The sequence below is a fragment of the Theropithecus gelada genome, chromosome X, assembly GCF_003255815.1.
Source record: "Theropithecus gelada isolate Dixy chromosome X, Tgel_1.0, whole genome shotgun sequence".
In the NCBI taxonomy this organism is placed as follows: Eukaryota; Metazoa; Chordata; class Mammalia; order Primates; family Cercopithecidae; genus Theropithecus; species Theropithecus gelada.
In genome coordinates this window covers 128,113,997-128,131,201 of record NC_037689.1, presented here as the reverse complement: position 1 = coordinate 128,131,201, position 17,205 = coordinate 128,113,997, and the positions used below count along the sequence as shown (strand labels likewise).

The 17,205-nt window shown below is 42.3% G+C and overlaps 1 pseudogene across 1 annotated transcript; it reads left to right on the top strand.

Annotated features, from left to right (window-relative positions):
• The first annotated feature begins 9,656 nt into the window (after positions 1-9,656).
• LOC112615679 lies at positions 9,657-11,201 on the top strand (annotated as a pseudogene). The gene has a single exon (XR_003117442.1). The product of XR_003117442.1 is annotated as an argininosuccinate synthase pseudogene (transcript).
• Positions 11,202-17,205: the final 6,004 nt, after the last annotated feature.

Here is a 17,205-nt window from a genome sequence, read left to right as displayed (position 1 = left end):
CTCCTGAGAATTTGATGTCCAGAATTTCCTGTACAATCGGAGCTCAGCACTAACAATTCTCACAAAGACATCGAGTCTCCAGAAAATGCTTAGACTTGAGGTCCTTGTGTTTGGGGCAGCAGTAATCTACCTAAAAATAAAAAGCTTCAAGAAGTGGATGCTTAGAGAGAGATGAAAAGGCTGAAACATCAGAAACACCTTTGTTTCATGGAAATGACACTAATTTAGTGAAAAGGGGAAGCTGGCTTTGGAGGAGAAAAAAAAAAAATAGCTCCATCAAACCATAGGTAACAAACAGCTCTTTTTCGCTGGAGTTGAAAGCAAGTGAAATGAGCAGCCAGGGTATCTCACAGGCTAAGGAACATATTAGGGTTTGTTTTTGTTATTATTTTAAGGTGAGAGCTGACCTTGTGCTTCTCATTTCTGGAATAAGAACACTGTTTCCAGAGGCATCACAGAGCAGTAGAAAGATCACAGGCTTTGGGGCAGAAACATCTCTGGTCAAATTCTAGCCTTGTGCCTATTAACTATACCTTGGAAAAGCTATTGATTCCCTGTAGCCTCAGTTTTCTCAACTGTTAAATGAGGACAAACATACCTTCTTTGCAGGGTGATTGGAATGATAATGACAGTAACAACAGCATTCATTTATTAGGTGGGAGGCATGCTAAGCTTACTTCGCGCATATTATTATCTCACATAGGTTGCCACAAAACCATCTGAGCTAGGTTCCATTAATATTAGCACTCCCATTTTACAGGTGAGGAAACTGGAACTCTGAATAGTTAAGCAATTTATCCAAAGTCGTACAGCTTATGAATGGCACAGCTAGCACTGAAATCCAAATCTGGATGTGCTCTTAATTCACTACTATAGCCAATCTTGCTAGAGACCATCTCCTAAAGTAGCTTCACCTGATCCCTGGGGCTGGTGGTGGGGACAGTTATCAGCCTATTCCTTACTCCTTCTGTTGCTTCCAAACCACTGTTTCTCTGCCATATCCCAGGAATATTTACTACACTGTTACCAGCTACTTTGCTCTATCTAGTGAGTCTTGGTTGATTAGACCCTTAACTTTGTTTTTCCAAGGCCACTGGCCGTGGCTTATTTCAGTAACTTCATCGTAGTAGTAGTAATAACAGTATTAATAGCACATTTACTGACAGCTTGCTATCTGCCAGGCACTGCACTAAGCACTTCATATACATGAGCTAACTCAGTTTTCACACAACCCTGTGGGGTGGCTACCATTATTAAATAAGATCATGTAGATTAAGGTCCTGGCACAGAGTAAGCTCAATAATTTCTAGCTTTTTTTATAAATAGTATTTTTCAATAGATCTGTGAAATACAAAGCCCACAAAAGGGATAAGTATGGGTAATCTTTTATCTCTTGAGAGCAACTGTCCCAAAGTGGACAAAAACCAACTTGAAAAATGTTAACAAGGTTTACATTTTATGGGCAAGATATATAAAAATCCTGCTCAACTGCTTTTAAAATAAAAGACAAAACTCTGTTCTGTAAACAAAAGTGAACAAAGAATACTTTACTTTCATTTATGTCTAAATAATGGAGAAACGAACTAAGGGAAAGAAAAGACTCAGAGAAAGAGGGACCTTTCAAAGAAGATAACACAAATAGTGCATATTGAGAGATCTCGGATTGGATGGGAGGCAGAGCAAAGAGGAAGAGCAGCCACTCTCGATGTTTTCGGAGTTCTGTATCTGGACAACTGAGAGATGCTTACACAAACCACAGGTCCTTCTCTTTGCTGGAATTTCAAGTTCAGAGCCTCTCGAAAGTCCATCCTTGTCACTCATACCCCAGGAAAAAGAGGGAGAGAGAATAAAATCAAGCCAGAGGAAGGAGGAGAGAAACATAGAAGAAAGAGAAAAGAAATAAAAAGCACAACCAGCATGATCCGCCTCACCATACATCAGACACCACTGTTGGCAGAGGCCTTCGCTCCTTCTCCACTTCCAGCTTTGCCATCTTCATGCCACCTCCCAGTTAGCACTCAGAAAGTTTGGCACACCCAAGATCAGCAACCCCACACTTTCTCTGACTTCCACCCAAACGTAACCACACTCAGCCCAAGGGTGATGCAGTCTCCATCACTTCTGTCATTGCTATCATCCACCCAAATTCTCCCCAGGAAAATTAGGACTCTGTGCAAAGCATCTCTCCCTCTCAAAGGCCATCTTGTAGCATGGGGCCTACCTTTTAACACCCAGAGATCTCTGTTGAGTTCACATCACATTCATGTTGGACTCAACAAAATTGTCTGTATATGTATATGGCTCAATGTAGAGGGAGAAGGGTATGTACTTCAGAAAACTGCTTCAAGTTGTACCAAGTTAAGCCCAGGGCCACATCCAAATAATAGGTTGAAGGTTTCTTATCTTTGCACTGTGGTATAAAAATAGGTTCTCCCTCTTGATCTTGATTCTTCTCTTTGGCAGTGGAAATAGAATTCTTTTTTTTTTTTTCCTGAGCAATCTCTATTTTCAATGCAAGTCTTTAGCACACTAATCTATTTACACTTTTGAGAAAGCCTGAGACTGTGATGCATTCTCAGACTTCCAGGGACCCTCAGCATTAGAATCCAAGTGTTCTTGCAATTCACTGACGAAGAATGGAGACAGGTGAATATTTGTAATCTGTATTACACAATGAACATTAGTGGTCAGAAGGTCAAGGTCATGCACTGCTACATGGAAAGCCATTGTCTTAATGCATTGTACAATATTCATAATAAAACGTGAACATTCTTTTTGCAATGGAATTTCTCTTTCAGTCAGAAGGAGCATCTGCTAGGTGAGTAATTTTCTAGAAGGAATGGAATTTTACACCTGTCATAGAGACCATTCCTTGTTAGGTCTTTTAAATTAGAAAAGGTTAATTATTTCATGTCTGGTTATAATGACTTCATTGACGCTTCATGTGCGATCTGATTAGGAGGTTATTACGATAAATATCTGATTGTTGGTGTGATAGAGATCACCACTGTGTCTTCCGCAGCTGTGCTGGTATGCCTAAACTGAAAGAAGAGCACATGTGGTGTTTGGTAATGAAGAGTAGCCAGTTGACATTAAGGAGTTCAGGGAGTTGGCATTAATCAAACACACATTACTGGGTCTTGTTCTTTGTATCCAAGAAATCAAAAAGAAAAAAAGAAAGTCTTGGAGTTTTCCAGTTTTAGGCATGATAAAAGCCAGTTTCATTTAGACCATATCAGATCATTTTTTCCAGATTTTTTTTCTCTATCACATTTGCAACACACTAATGTAACAACTGAGGTTAAAAGACTTCAGGACTCCAAGTGTTGCTTCCATTTCCTAAATGACAGAAATGTCAGGACACTGCTCTAGATGATGTGGTTCCCATGGTCCATCAACTTGCAACAGCGTTGGTGCATTCCTCATTTTCCTAGTCCCTTGCCAGCTGCTCAGTTGGCCACTACATTCAACTTTGGCCTTCTGTCTACGACACACACAAATGGGCCTCCCTTCAAGGACTTCATTAATAGCCTTCAGCATCTGCTCACATTCCAAGCATTGGGTACTAAATCCAGAGAGGGACCGGCATATGGCTGCATTGTTCTACTTGTCGAAATGAAAAACACAGGAATGTGCCCTCAACTCCTGGACTTTAAATTTCCAACTACTGCTGGCTTAAAACAAAAAATGTAAAGAGCCCTTTTTGCTTGTGTGTGTGTGTATGTGTGTGCATGTGTTTCTATGTACATACATAGAAAAAGATTTGAAAATATTCACATCAAATATGCACCAATATGTTAATAGTCACCCATGGGGACTGAGACTGGGGGTGAGTATATGAGAAATTTTCACTTTTTATACAATGTAAGTCTGTCTGCATTGTTCGAATTTGGCAACAATTACGCAATTCTGTTATTATTAAAAAATAAAATCTATGTAAGCATAGAGAAAAGTTGGTGAGGACACACATCAGAGGGTTTAGAAGTGCTACCTCTGGAAGGTACAATTAGAGAGAAGGACTTTTGCATCCTTATAGATCATATATATTTTTACATTTTAAATGTTGTGTTATGGGCATTTGTGTTACATGTAACACTATGGCATTTTTAAATTAAACTTTCAAATTAATGTTTGAAACTATAGTTACAGAAAAGTATTCTAGACTTCATGGATTTTGTTAGTATCTACCACTAGCAAGTATTCATTTGGTACTCCCACGTGCTAGTGATATGACTTTAAGTCTACCAGTTTTTCTTTTCTTTTCCCATCACCATCGAAGGACTCGGAGTTACAAACAAGTGCATAGTTATATGGGCCTGGGCCTGAATGGAGAAAGTTAGGAAGTAAAGTGCAAACTTCCTGTGCATTCTGTAGAATGCAAGCTTCATGAGGTGACAGATCATGTCTGTTTTGTTCATCACCACACCTCTAGTGCCTAATATGTTTGCCTGGCATATAGTAGATGTCCAATAAAGGTTTGTTGAATGACTAGATGAATAAGTGAAAAAAAACCAAAGGCAAAGTGAGATCTCTGAATGCAGAAATCTATGTGTTGAAAGAGCAGGGACCATGCTATGTAAAAGGTAAGAGAAGAAGAGAGGAGCATGGCTTAAAGAGACCCACTGAACTGGAAAGTAAAGAGAACTGGGCCTGGCTGGAAGCAGTGGCTTACGCCTGTAATCCCAGCACTTTGGGAGGCTGAGGTGGGCAGATCACAAAGTCAGGAATTTGAGACCAGCCTGGCCAACATGGTGAAACCCCGTCTCTACTAAAAATACAAAAATTAGTCAGGCATGGTGCCAGACACCTGTAATCCCAGCTACTTGGGAGGCTGAGGCAGGATAATTGCTTGAACCTGGGAGGCAGAGGTTGCAGTGAGCCAAAGATTGCGCCATTGCACTCCAGCCTGGGCGACAAAGCAAGACTCTGACTCAATAAATAAATAAATTAATTAATTAAAATTTTTTTTTAAAAAAGAGAGAGACCTGGGCCTAACCGACAGGATGAGCGTCTTCAGACAGGTCCTTTCCTTTCTCTGGAACTCAATGTCCTCATTTGTAAAGTGAGAGGATTAGAATAAATCTATAGTATTCAAACTGTTTACAACAATAACTCATATTATTTAAAGGAAACACAAGACCATGTAAAGTAGTTACAAATGTAAAAATCGATAGAGAAGTCTGAGATGAAGTTCACCAAGTGTTAATGAGGGTTATTTGGGGAGGATTTTTTTTTGAGTTTCATTATACTTTTCTCCATTACTTGAATATTTCATAATCATCATGTATCAGTTTTACAAAAACAAACATTGTACTATGTTAAAGTAATGAGCAGACTATGAAAATAAAAGAAATAAGAGAAGTATTACAGTGACCCAGTAGGATTAAAAGGGAGACCCTGAGAGTTATAATCTCTCCTGGTAAGATCAAGCCTCCTCTGGATTTGATGCCTCTCTTAAGAACATCAAAGGGCCAGGCAGGGTGGCTCATGCCTGTAATCCCAGCTCTTAGAGAGGCAGAGGTGGGAAGATAGCTTGAGTCCAGGAGCTTGAGACCTGCCTGGGCAATATAGCAAGATCCCATTCTCCACAAAAAGTAAAAAAAAAAAAAAGAAAAAGAAAAAACCCACAAACAAACAAACAAAACAGGAGCCCAGTGTTCTACCTGCTCCTAGTAAGAGTGAGACCACCTCTCCACCTCCCCCCATCATTCTCATTATCAACCACACCGCATTACAGGACACACCAATCCCAAGGAGAGGCTACATTTAAAACTAACCATCTGTTCCCCAGTCAAGAGATCATCAAGATTCATCATGCTCTAAATGCCTATTTACTTCAGTCATCACAAAAGTTCAAACCATCTAGATCATCCATGATCACTCACATGGAAATGAATTCCTGCACCTCCTCATCTTGCTCAATCAACCACCCCTTCCCAACCCTTCCAAACCCTTTGACCTTTCTCTCTGCAAAATCCCCTTCATCCTCAACTTCTCTAAAATTGTCCTTGAACTTCTGGCTTTATCAAAAACTCAACTCCCCTCTGAAGACATTGCTTCCTGTAGAGCGCTCTCAAGTGGGGACTATTTTTTTTTCTCATACCTTATGTACCACTGGGCCCAGAGCTGGAATAGTGTCCTCTTTGCTCCCGCTTACCACTTCCTGTGTGTAGACTCTCCCCAAACTGCCTGCCTCAGCTTCTTTCAATCACTTTGCTGTAAAACTAAGTTTCAGAGTATGTTACCTGCTACACCTCCCTGTTGTTATCTTCTCCCCTCTTCCTGTTCACTCTCCCTTATTTGTTGATGATTTGAGCTCTTGGTTCACTGTCTTCACAACTGCCCCTGTCATCATTTTTGGCGATTTCGATATCTATGTGGATACATACATACATGCATGTGTATGTGCAGACCTACATTCATTGTCCACATTGCGAATAATCCACATAGCACTCTGGCCTCTTAGCTGCTTGACCTCCTCCGCTCCAAAGATCTTGTTCTCTCTTTCCATCCTTGGTCACCCACATCCAGGCTTATATCCTAGATCTTGTTATAAATTACTGCAGGACCTTCAATATCTCAATTTTCTTTTTTAAAATTTTCTTTTTAGTCAATGTTCGGCTGAAAAAATAATCTTAATTTTAATTACCCCACTCTTTTCTCTCTCTTCCTAATTCCCTCTAATATCTCCACTCTAACACCCCTTCCACTGCTAATCATCTTTTTACCCTCTATCACCCCCTCATATCTTCACTTACATGTTTATTCCAATTAGATTATATGGTCCATTATTATCATCGCTACCTGGCATCCATCCTCAGCTCCCCAATTCCCTCTCCCATCATCACACCTACCTAGAAAAACTGGAACAAAGGTTAAGTCCAACTTTTCATCTTGTCTACATCTGCATCTCAGTAACTGATCCTGGCTGGAGTAAGCTTCGTTTTAAGCTTTATGCTTAAAATCACAAGTGGACTCTCATTCTCCCTAGAAATCACTTCCAAATTTTTGTCTCTAGCTCTGAACTCCTTCTTGAATTCCAGGCTCATATAACTAACTTCCTACCAAACATCATCTCTTGAATGACTAAGAGGCATCTCAAATTTAATTTGTCCAAAACCAAACCACGATTTTCCCCTAAATCTGCTGTCTTTCTGCATTTACCATCGCACTTGTTGCTAACTTCATCCTTTCAGTTCCTCAAGCTGAAACACCTTGGAGTCATCTTTGCTTCTCTTTCTCTTGGGCCAACTCCCCTTTCATCAGCAAAGCCTTTTGGGTCTACCTTCCACATATATTCATAACCAGATCACTTCTCACTACCACTATTGCTGCCATCCTGGTCCAAGCTCCCCTTATCTCTTGCCCAGGTTACTGAAATAGCTTCCTGTTATGGGTTTACAGTCTTCCCCCCACCGCAAAAAAAAACTGTCGTAATGCTAACCTCTAGTACCTTAGAATGTAATCTTATTTGGAAATGGTGTCATTGCAGAGTAATTAGATAAGTTAAGATGAGGCCATACTGGAGTAGGGTGGGCCCTTAATCCAATATGACTGGTGTCCTTATAAGAAGAGGAGGGAGACACAGAAAGGAGATGGTCATGTGAAGGCAGAGACACACATGGAAAAAGTCATGCAATGACAGAGCAGAGATTGGAGCACTGCAGCCGAAAGCCAAGGAATGGCAAGGATCAATGGCCACTGACAGAAGCTGGGAAGAGGCAAAGGGGATTTCCACGCAGAGTCGCAGAGAAACCATGGCCCTGATGACACCTCGGTTTCAGATTTCTAGCTTCCAGATTTTTGAGACAATCAACTTCTGTTATTTTAAGCCACCTAGTTTGTGGTACTTTGTTACGGTTTCCTAAGGGAAACTAATACACCTCCCAACTTGTTTCCTTGTTTCTTCCCTTGACCACCCACTGTCTAGTTTCAACACAGCAGCTGGAATGATCCTCTTAAACCTCTAAGTCAGCTCATGTCTCTCATCTGTTCAAAATCCTGCAATGGCTCCACATGTCATTCCAAGTAAAAGCCTTACAAAGGCCTGTAAGTCCCTATAAAAGCTGGTCCTCTTTTCCTAATCCAGTCCGTTCTTCTATTACTCTCCCCCTTACTCACTGTACTTCAGTGACATTGGCCTACTTTTCTGCTCCTCCAGACATGCTTCCATCTGGTCTTTGCACTGTGTTCTCTGTTGTGACAAGTGCAAAGTCCCTGAGGCTGGCCTAGCTTTAAGGGTGAGCCAGGTTACTTGATTATGCAACTTTACATACAAAGAAGCCCACAGGCCTGAATTGAGGGATTGGGGAAAGCACAGTGTTATGAACTATGTATATGGGAAGGCCAGAGTGTTTAATGGCTAAGCAAATAAGACTTGGAGTCCAATAGGTCTAAATTAAGTGATCAAATCACTTATGATTTCTGGGCCTCAGTTCCCTCATCTATAAAATGGGAAAATAACATTGTGAACCACACTATTAAATCGGATGGAGTATGCGAGGTGCTTGCTAACTTATAGTTAGCACTCAATAAGTATCAGCTATTATTATTATTAATCAATAAAATTTAAAAGAAGTTTAAAACTGAGTACCAAAACACCAAAAGTATTTTGAGGCCTACTAAAAAAATAAGCTAGCCTGGCATTTGAATGGACACATTTTCCTGTAGTACAAGTTTGGGCTCAAGAACTTCTTAGGGAAATTCAAATGAAACATTTGTGGAACCCTAGGATTTCACCAAACACAGATAGAACATGACATTTTTCTTTCAGATGTCTTTCACCTATGACACTCTCTGTGCCCCAATAATGTAGTCATAACAGAGCAGTGGCACAATCTTGGATCTGGCAATGGGCTTGCTTCATGGCCAAAGTTCCCCAACAAGTACTGCCACCACCAAACAGCTTCTCACACAAACCCAGCTCCTGACACTCCCTCCCTACACCCCAATATGAGGACTGATTTTGCTTTCGAACAAGGAAAATATCCATTAACTTTTTTTTTTTTTTTTTTAAGAAAACCATCAAACTTGGCCAGGCACAGTGGCTCATGCCTATAATCCCAGCAATTTGGGAGGCCGAGGTGGGCAGATCACTGAGGCCAGGAGTTCAAGACCAGCCTGGCCAACATGGCGAAACCCTGTCTCTACTAAAAATACAAAAATTAGCAGGGCGTGGTGGCAGGTGCCTGTAATGCCAGCTACTCAGGAGGTTGAGGCAGGAGAATCGTTTGAACCCGGGAGGAGGAGGCTGCAGTGAGCCGAGACCATGCCACTATACTCTAGCCGGGGTAAAAAAAGGAAACCCCAAAAAAAAAAAAAAAAAAAAAAGGAAGAAAACCATCAAACTTAGAAAGAAGCAGATTATTTCTAATTTAAAAAATAAAAACAGGTCTCATAACTCCAAAGAAAGGGTGATATATCTAGGACAGGACCAGTGGCAGGGTAATTGTGACAATTCTGCCTTGTAGAAGTGTGAGAAAATTATAGGAAGATTCTACGGAACATCAAGAGGATTCATGCTACTACCTAGGGCAAAAATTTTAAATTAGGTATAAATTAAAAAATATTTTAACAGTCATGACATAGACAATAGAGTCTACATCTTCTGATTTTAAAAGTAAAGCATGCCCTGCTCTGCCACCTACCACCGCTGCCTGAGCCGGAGTGGTTCAGTGCACCATGAAGACAGATTCCAGACGCCAGGAACTCACGCCTCCAATCCCAGACACTATGTCCAGCAAAGGCTCCGTGGTTCTGGCCTACAGTGGCGGCCTAGACACCTCGTGCATCCTCGTGTGGCTGAAGGAACAAGGCTATGACGTCATTGCCTATCTGACCAACATTGGCCAGAAGGAAGACTTCGAGGAAGCCAGGAAGAAGGCACTGAAGCTTGGGGCCAAAAAGGTGTTCATTGAGGATGTCAGCAGGGAGTTTGTGGAGGAGTTCATCTGGCCGGCCATCCAGTCCAGCGCACTGTATGAGGACCGCTACCTCCTGGGCACCTCTCTCGCCAGGCCTTGCATCGCCCGCAAACAAGTGGAAATCGCCCAGCGGGAGGGGGCCAAGTATGTGTCCCATGGCGCCACGGGAAAGGGGAATGATCAGGTCCGGTTTGAGCTCACCTGCTACTCGCTGGCCCCCCAGATAAAGGTCATTGCTCCCTGGAGGATGCCCGAATTCTACAACTGGTTCAAGGGCCGCAATGACCTGATGGAATACTCAAAGCAACACGGGATTCCCATCCCGGTTACCCCCAAGAGCCCATGGAGCATGGACGAGAACCTCATGCACATCAGCTACGAGGCTGGAATCCTGGAGAACCCCAAGAACCAAGCGCCTCCAGGTCTCTACACGAAGACCCAGGACCCGGCCAAAGCCCCCAACACCCCTGACATTCTCGAGATCGAGTTCAGAAAAGGGGTCCCCGTGAAGATGACCAACGTCAAGGATGGCACCACCCACCAGACCTCCTTGGAGCTCTTCATGTACCTGAACGAAGTCGCGGGCAAGCACGGTGTGGGCCGTATTGACATCGTGGAGAACCGCTTCATTGGAATGAAGTCCCGAGGTATCTACGAGACCCCAGCAGGCACCATCCTTTACCACGCTCATTTAGACGAGGCCTTCACCATGGACCGAGAAGTGCGCAAAATCAAACAAGGCCTGGGCTTGAAATTTGCTGAGCTGGTGTATACCGGTTTCTGGCACAGCCCTGAGTGTGAATTTGTCCGCCACTGCATTGCCAAGTCCCAGGAGCGAGTGGAAGGGAAAGTGCAGGTGTCTGTCCTCAAGGGCCAGGTGTACATCCTCGGCCGGGAGTCCCCACTGTCTCTCTACAACGAGGAGCTGGTGAGCATGAACGTGCAGGGTGATTAGGAGCCGATTGATGCCACCGGGTTCATCAACATCAGTTCCCTCAGGCTGAAGGAATATCATCGTCTCCAGAGCAAGGTCACTGCCAAATAGACCCCTGTACAATGAGGAGCTGGGGCCTCCTCAATTTGCAGATCCCCCAAGTACAGGCACTAATTGTGATAATTTGTAATTGTGACTTGTTCTCCCTGGCTGGCAGCGTAGTGGGGCTGCCAGGCCCCAGCTTTGTTCCCTGGTCCCCCCGAAGCCTGCAGACGTTGTGTTGTCACCGCAGGGAAGGGTGGGGGGCAGCTGCGGTGGGGAGCTATAAAATGACAATTAAAAGATTAAAAAAAAAAAGTAAAGTAAGCAGATGTAAGACAAATTAGAAAAAAAAAAAAAAGACCTGGATAAAATGCTGATATTTTAAAAGACGGATAAAAGCTTTCTTGAAGTTTTTTTTTTTTTTTTTTTGAGACAAGGTCTCGCTCTGTCACCTAGGCTGGAGTGCAGTGGCATGATCACAGTTCACTGCAGCCTCTCAGCTGGGACCACAGGCATGTACCACCATGCCTGGCTCATTTATTTTTTATAGAGACGGGGTCTTGCTATCTTGCCTTGGCTGATCTCAAACTCCTGGGCTCAAGTGATCCTCCTGCCTCAGCCTCCCAAAGTGCTGGGATTGATTACAGGCATGAGCCACTGCACCCAGCTGAATTTATTTTAAGGTTTCAAAACATGTTACAGTAGTCTCAGAACTTTGGATGGTCTTTGATAGGAGTGCGCCCTCTTGTGATTTCAGCAATGCTTTACACGTGAACAGGCACCTTCAGTGAGAAGACTAATGTGAGCATTTTTAACGTTTCCTCTAAAGGTGAAAAAAGGAAAATGATCTATCTAATTTTAGCTTTAAGAAAATTACCTCCCTTCAAAATCTTATACCATCAAGTTCTGTTTACCTTGATAATTACCTTTTTTCGACATAAAGAAAATATATCCAGTGTTAATAGTGTCTTTGGGCAATAAACTCATGAGTGATTTATTTTTTTTTTAATAATAAGCATGCATAACCTTTAATTTTGAAGTATTTTTATTTTGTAATGTTGCAATCAGATGAAAACTAGAAATGATGGCATAATAAGCACCTGTGGACATAAAATCCAGGCCTCTGGAATTATACCATTTTGCCATATTTGCTTCAGTGTTTTTAATAATTTTTTATTTAAAAATTTACAGAAAAGTTACAGGTACAATTCAAAGAGTTTTTTTCTAGCTGCCAATTTGATGCCCCATAGTCCTGAAATACTTCAGTATTTAATGGGCGCTAGGACATTTTCTTACATAACCACAATTCATCCATCAGAGTTTTCAGATTTCACTTAAGTTCCACCAATTTCTTCAACAATGTCCTATGATGGCTCTAATAACCCATACCAGGCTGTCCACACACATAGTCACCCTCCTCCCCTTAGGTGGACTCCAGCACCCCAAACTAGGTTGTCCTTCCTGCGTGGATGCCTTCCTTACCCCACTAAGGCTCTGGCAAGCCATACGGGCTCCCCACTTCCCATCCCCATGTAGACCACAGCCTTGCTCACCCTGTTCAGGCTCAAAAACCCAGCGCACTTTTCACAGATGCTCTCCTCATCCTGCTTGGACTCAGACCCCCCTACCCAGGCTTTCCCCTACATAGATGCCTTGCTCACATTGCCCAGGATCTAACACACCTGCACCATGCCACCCACAGGTGTGGATGCCCTCCCCCAACCCCGCTCCAGCTCTGATTTCTCATCCTGGGCTGCCCATGTGCAAGGAGACCCTCCTCACTTTGTTTAGGCTTTGCGCTAGGTTTTATTGTCTTCTAAAAACATATGTTGAAATCCTAACCCCAAGTACTTCAGAAGGTTGCAGATATCACAGTTTCAAATGGTGTCCTTATAAGAAGATGGACACATGAAAACAGAAACACACAAGGCCATGTAAAAACAATTCCACACAATGACTAAGGCAGAGATTGAAGTTACGCAGTTGAAAGCCAAAGAATACCAAGGATTGCTGACAAACCCACAGAAGCTAGAAAGGGGCAAGGAAGGACTCCCTCATAGGTTTCAGAAGAAGCATAGCCCTACTTGCCATGGGTGAGCCGTGACTATTTGGGGCCAGTGGTGCGCAGGTAAGAAGAATTTACCAAGACAGTTGTAGGTAAAGAAAAGCAGATTTATTAAAGGACGAAAACACATCACAAGGCAGCAATGAATGGGCAGGTTAGCAAGAGAGGAGCTGACAGCCAGGGGATGAAGGCTTGCTGGGGATTTTATAGTATGGTGCTTGTGCTGTGTGCTGAAGAGGGCTTTGTGCAGGTCTGAAAACCCCACAGTTGCAGTGAGCTAATCTGCACTTTTCTATTAGCTGAGGGTCTGGTGATAGCTGGACACAGGAAGATTGTGAGTTATTTGCTCAGGAGGACCGTGTCTCTTGGAGTATGAAAAAAGGCAGATGTATAGCTTATCTGCTTTTTCTTTTTGCTTTCTCTTGGTCCTGCCATCCTGACTCTTTTTCCCTAAATAGGACTCCACATTCCCCCTGTGACAAAGCAATAATGACAAATCTTTGGTATGTGGGTGAAGGTCGCATCTTCCAACTGCTTCCTGCTGACCGGGGGCACAGAGTTGGCCCTACCTAGGATTGTTAGTTGGTCAGGAGGTTATGTGAACCTAAGTCCCTGAGTTGGGAGTTAAATTGGGCAGGGTGGTTGTGGGACGATGGCAGAACAGCATTTGCAGCCTAAAATTTTGTCCCGCTGTGTCCAAAGGAGAGTTGTGGAGTTCTCTTAGTCACTGACATCCTTGCTGCAGTAACATTTTGGTTTGAAATTCTTATATTCTAGAAGACAAAATATGAGATATATAACATTAACGATACATGCTGTAAATAAACAAACTAATATGAGCATTATTATAGGCAGGGAAAGTGGGGTAACCCATGGCCCAACCCGACCATAGAATCTCTGAAACAGTTGTCTAAAAGAGGAATCTTGAGGAACTCCTTTTTGAAGGCCCTCTAATATCTTGATGTTTTCTTTTATCTTTTCTAAACTTTATTCTACTTTACCTGAGGTATTGATGTAAAAGCAATGAGTTTCATTTAACAGCGTGCAAGTGCCTCCTGCCTCAGTGGTAAGCACATCCAAAGCACCCTGATCCTGCAAGAGAACCCCTGCCGATGAATCCAGGGCCTGTTGTTGGCCCTCAATGGCTGTTACTGTAGCTTCTCAAGATTGTCGGGCTAAGATGGTGAGATTATGAATGCTGCACTTAAGCATGGGTATATCTGCAAACCCAAAGATTGCACAGGCTACAGAATGTCCTAGACATTTCCTGCTTACCATGGATTCTCAGCGGTGAGGATGCCAGATGATGGGAGGTTAAGACACGCTTCTGTTTCTTTTTTCTGATGGCTTTTGTAGGGCCTGATTTAGGAAGGATCCTAAATTTGGAACTTGGCTAGAGGTTATGAAGTCTGAGGAGTTATATATATATATGTATGTGTGTGTGTGTATATATATACACACACACAAATATATTTATATATTATATAATTATATAAAAATTATAAAAGTATATATATTCAGTAGTCAGTACTGTGTATGTATAAATTATATATAATTATATTATATATAAATATGTTTGTATATATTTGTATAAATTACATATATATTTATATGCAATCCAGGTATAGCTGCAACTATAGTGCATGTGACTTTCCACTTAATAAGCAAGGGTTGAAACAGGTTGGATCCACATAAAAAGAAGAACCCAGTTTCTGTTAATTAAACTCCTGAGGAGGGACCTTGTAAACAGGCACAGGTGTGGTTACTTTGGATTCCAGTATAATTTGCACAAATACAGGGATCCCATGGTCCCCAGGGATCAAATGTGGATGGACAATGACCCAAAACGTAGTCATTCAAGCATAAGGGGGGAAATGTTTGACTTTCTGTGTTATGTGGATGTGGGGCCTGACAGATAAGATTTGTAAACATAAATGGGATAAGGGAAAATCAAGGAAAAGGTGTAGATATGTTGGTGAGGTTAAGAAGTTGTCCAGTTTTGACCTCTATTCCTGTATATTCCATCCTGTTAGCTGAACTCTTTATAGGCATAAAAGAACCACTATAAATGTTGCTGACATTAACTTTGTCTTTTCCCCACCATAGAGAAAACCTGTGGAGGTACACAGTGAACTTGTCACAGGCATCGTATGGCTCCCATTCCTGGTGCGTTTGACTATAGTTGAGGGTGGAATTTCAATGGGTTTGTGTTAAAGGCCCTAGGAAAGGGCCATCTACTTGGAGTTTCTAATGCAGAGGCGAGCCTTTCAGTCCATTCTCTGGTGCCTTCCCAATCCTCTCAGTGGCAGTGGATGATTGTCATGAGGGATTGGTTGACCTAGGTCCCCCTCCTAAACCTGTGTTTTTGATGTGTCTGTAAATAATGTGGTCAAATTCAGGTCATTGGGCTTGTGTGTTAACAGTTTCTTCTATAGATGGTGGGACTGCTAGGAATGTAATGCCATTCTCGAATGCCTGCCGGCATGGGCATATCCAGTAGTCAGTACTGTGTGTTATGTTGGCAACTTCATATGGTACTGGCTAGAGTGAGTGCCTGGGTGAAGCCATTGAGACAATAGCCATGTCAGAATAAAAACAGAGCCATATTTAAGGAAAATAACAATATGTGGGAAACTCAGACAGGAAAGAAGAAGGGCTATAAAGAGCATGAGAAAACAAACTGTTAAAAAAATATATATCTACTACTTTAGGATATTGATGTTATGGTGTGTGGGTAAATAACATTACCAGGACAAATATAAAGAAATTTCATCTGTACTACATGAAGTAGTCTTGGATATCCCCCTGCAAATAGCAATCATACGCTACCTTCCTTATAAAAGTATTAATATCAAGAGGGTGAAGTTGCTCAAGAGACGCAGCTGGATCATTACTGAGAGCTTGCAGTAGAATAGAATAAAAAGAGTCAGTTTTAAGAATAAGGTGTAAAAGAGGTACTGGATTTATTTCTATCAACTTTAAGGGAGGTTAAAAATTCTAGGTTGTTTGGTTTAATAAAACCTGTTTTACCCTTTTTCTTTTAACTTTAAATGAGTTTCCAGTGTTTACATTCCAGTTAGACCATAAATAATGAGTCTTATCTTAGCACCAGCAGCTTAGTAACAGCAGATTTAAAGCAGGCAGGAAAGAAGAGAGGAAGAGAGAGAGCTTTAGAAGACTTGACTTAACTCTTAGTACAGGTTAACCATTTGAGCTCTGATTTTTTCTTGTAATTTGCCCACCAATTTAAAATGTGCACAAAAATGGGCCATAATATGTAATCAGCTGGGGTTTTTAAGAGAATAACAAAATCATGGATTAGGATGTTAGAAACTGTCTTTTCCTTTTGAGGCTGGACCCTTGGATTGAACAGAAAAAGAGAAAAACAAAAGGAATGGGAAGAGAAAGGTTAATCTTTACAGAAGGGCTTGTGAGCCTTCCAGCCACTGCACAGTGTGAGGCCAGCACCCCTACCACCCTTGTTTATTTCCCATCAGGGACAGCCTTAGCACCCCAGATTTACACAGTGTGCGACAAAATCCTCCCACATTCTGCAAGTCACCAGTTAAGGTGAGCTATTTTCAGCTGGAGCAGAGAGCCCCTTCAGCTTAAAGCCATCAGGGGTTGGGATACCGTCCTGGGGGGGCAAGGGAGGCTTTGGTTCTCAGGGCAGTCCTGTTTCTACTGGCTGAGTTTGTGGCAGAGGGGACAAGCCCTGCAGGGGTTTCCCCATTTATCCCATTGGGGCACGTTGCCTTTTAGTGGCCTGGCCTTCTGCACTGATGGCAGTTATCTGGAGGAGTGTCCTTAGGACAACTTGGAGGGGGCTGGGGCTTGTAAAGCAGCCAACAGTTTAGCCTGCCTTTTTGTCCCTGCATTTTTCTCTCTCCTCAGACCTGTCCTTCTGCTATTCTCGGTTGTAAAATACTGAGGAGGCTAATTTGAGGGTTTCTTGCATAGGGGCCATGCTGTATTACACGAAAAAATTAGATGTTTCTTTTTGAGAGTTTGAGGGTGAAATTTATCCCAATGTTTTAGAATGCAGCCTAGAGGTGAGTCTGAAGGAACTGACAGAGTTTGTCCCATAGTGGGACTGGAAAATGAGCCATTTGAGGCTAATTGAACCACACTTTCTCTTGGGGCATCCCACCAAAATATAAAAGGTTCCACTCATGTCTGCTGAGGGACTCAGGTGCACTTTCTAAAGGGGCATCCCAGCTATTACAAAAGACCTCTCAGCC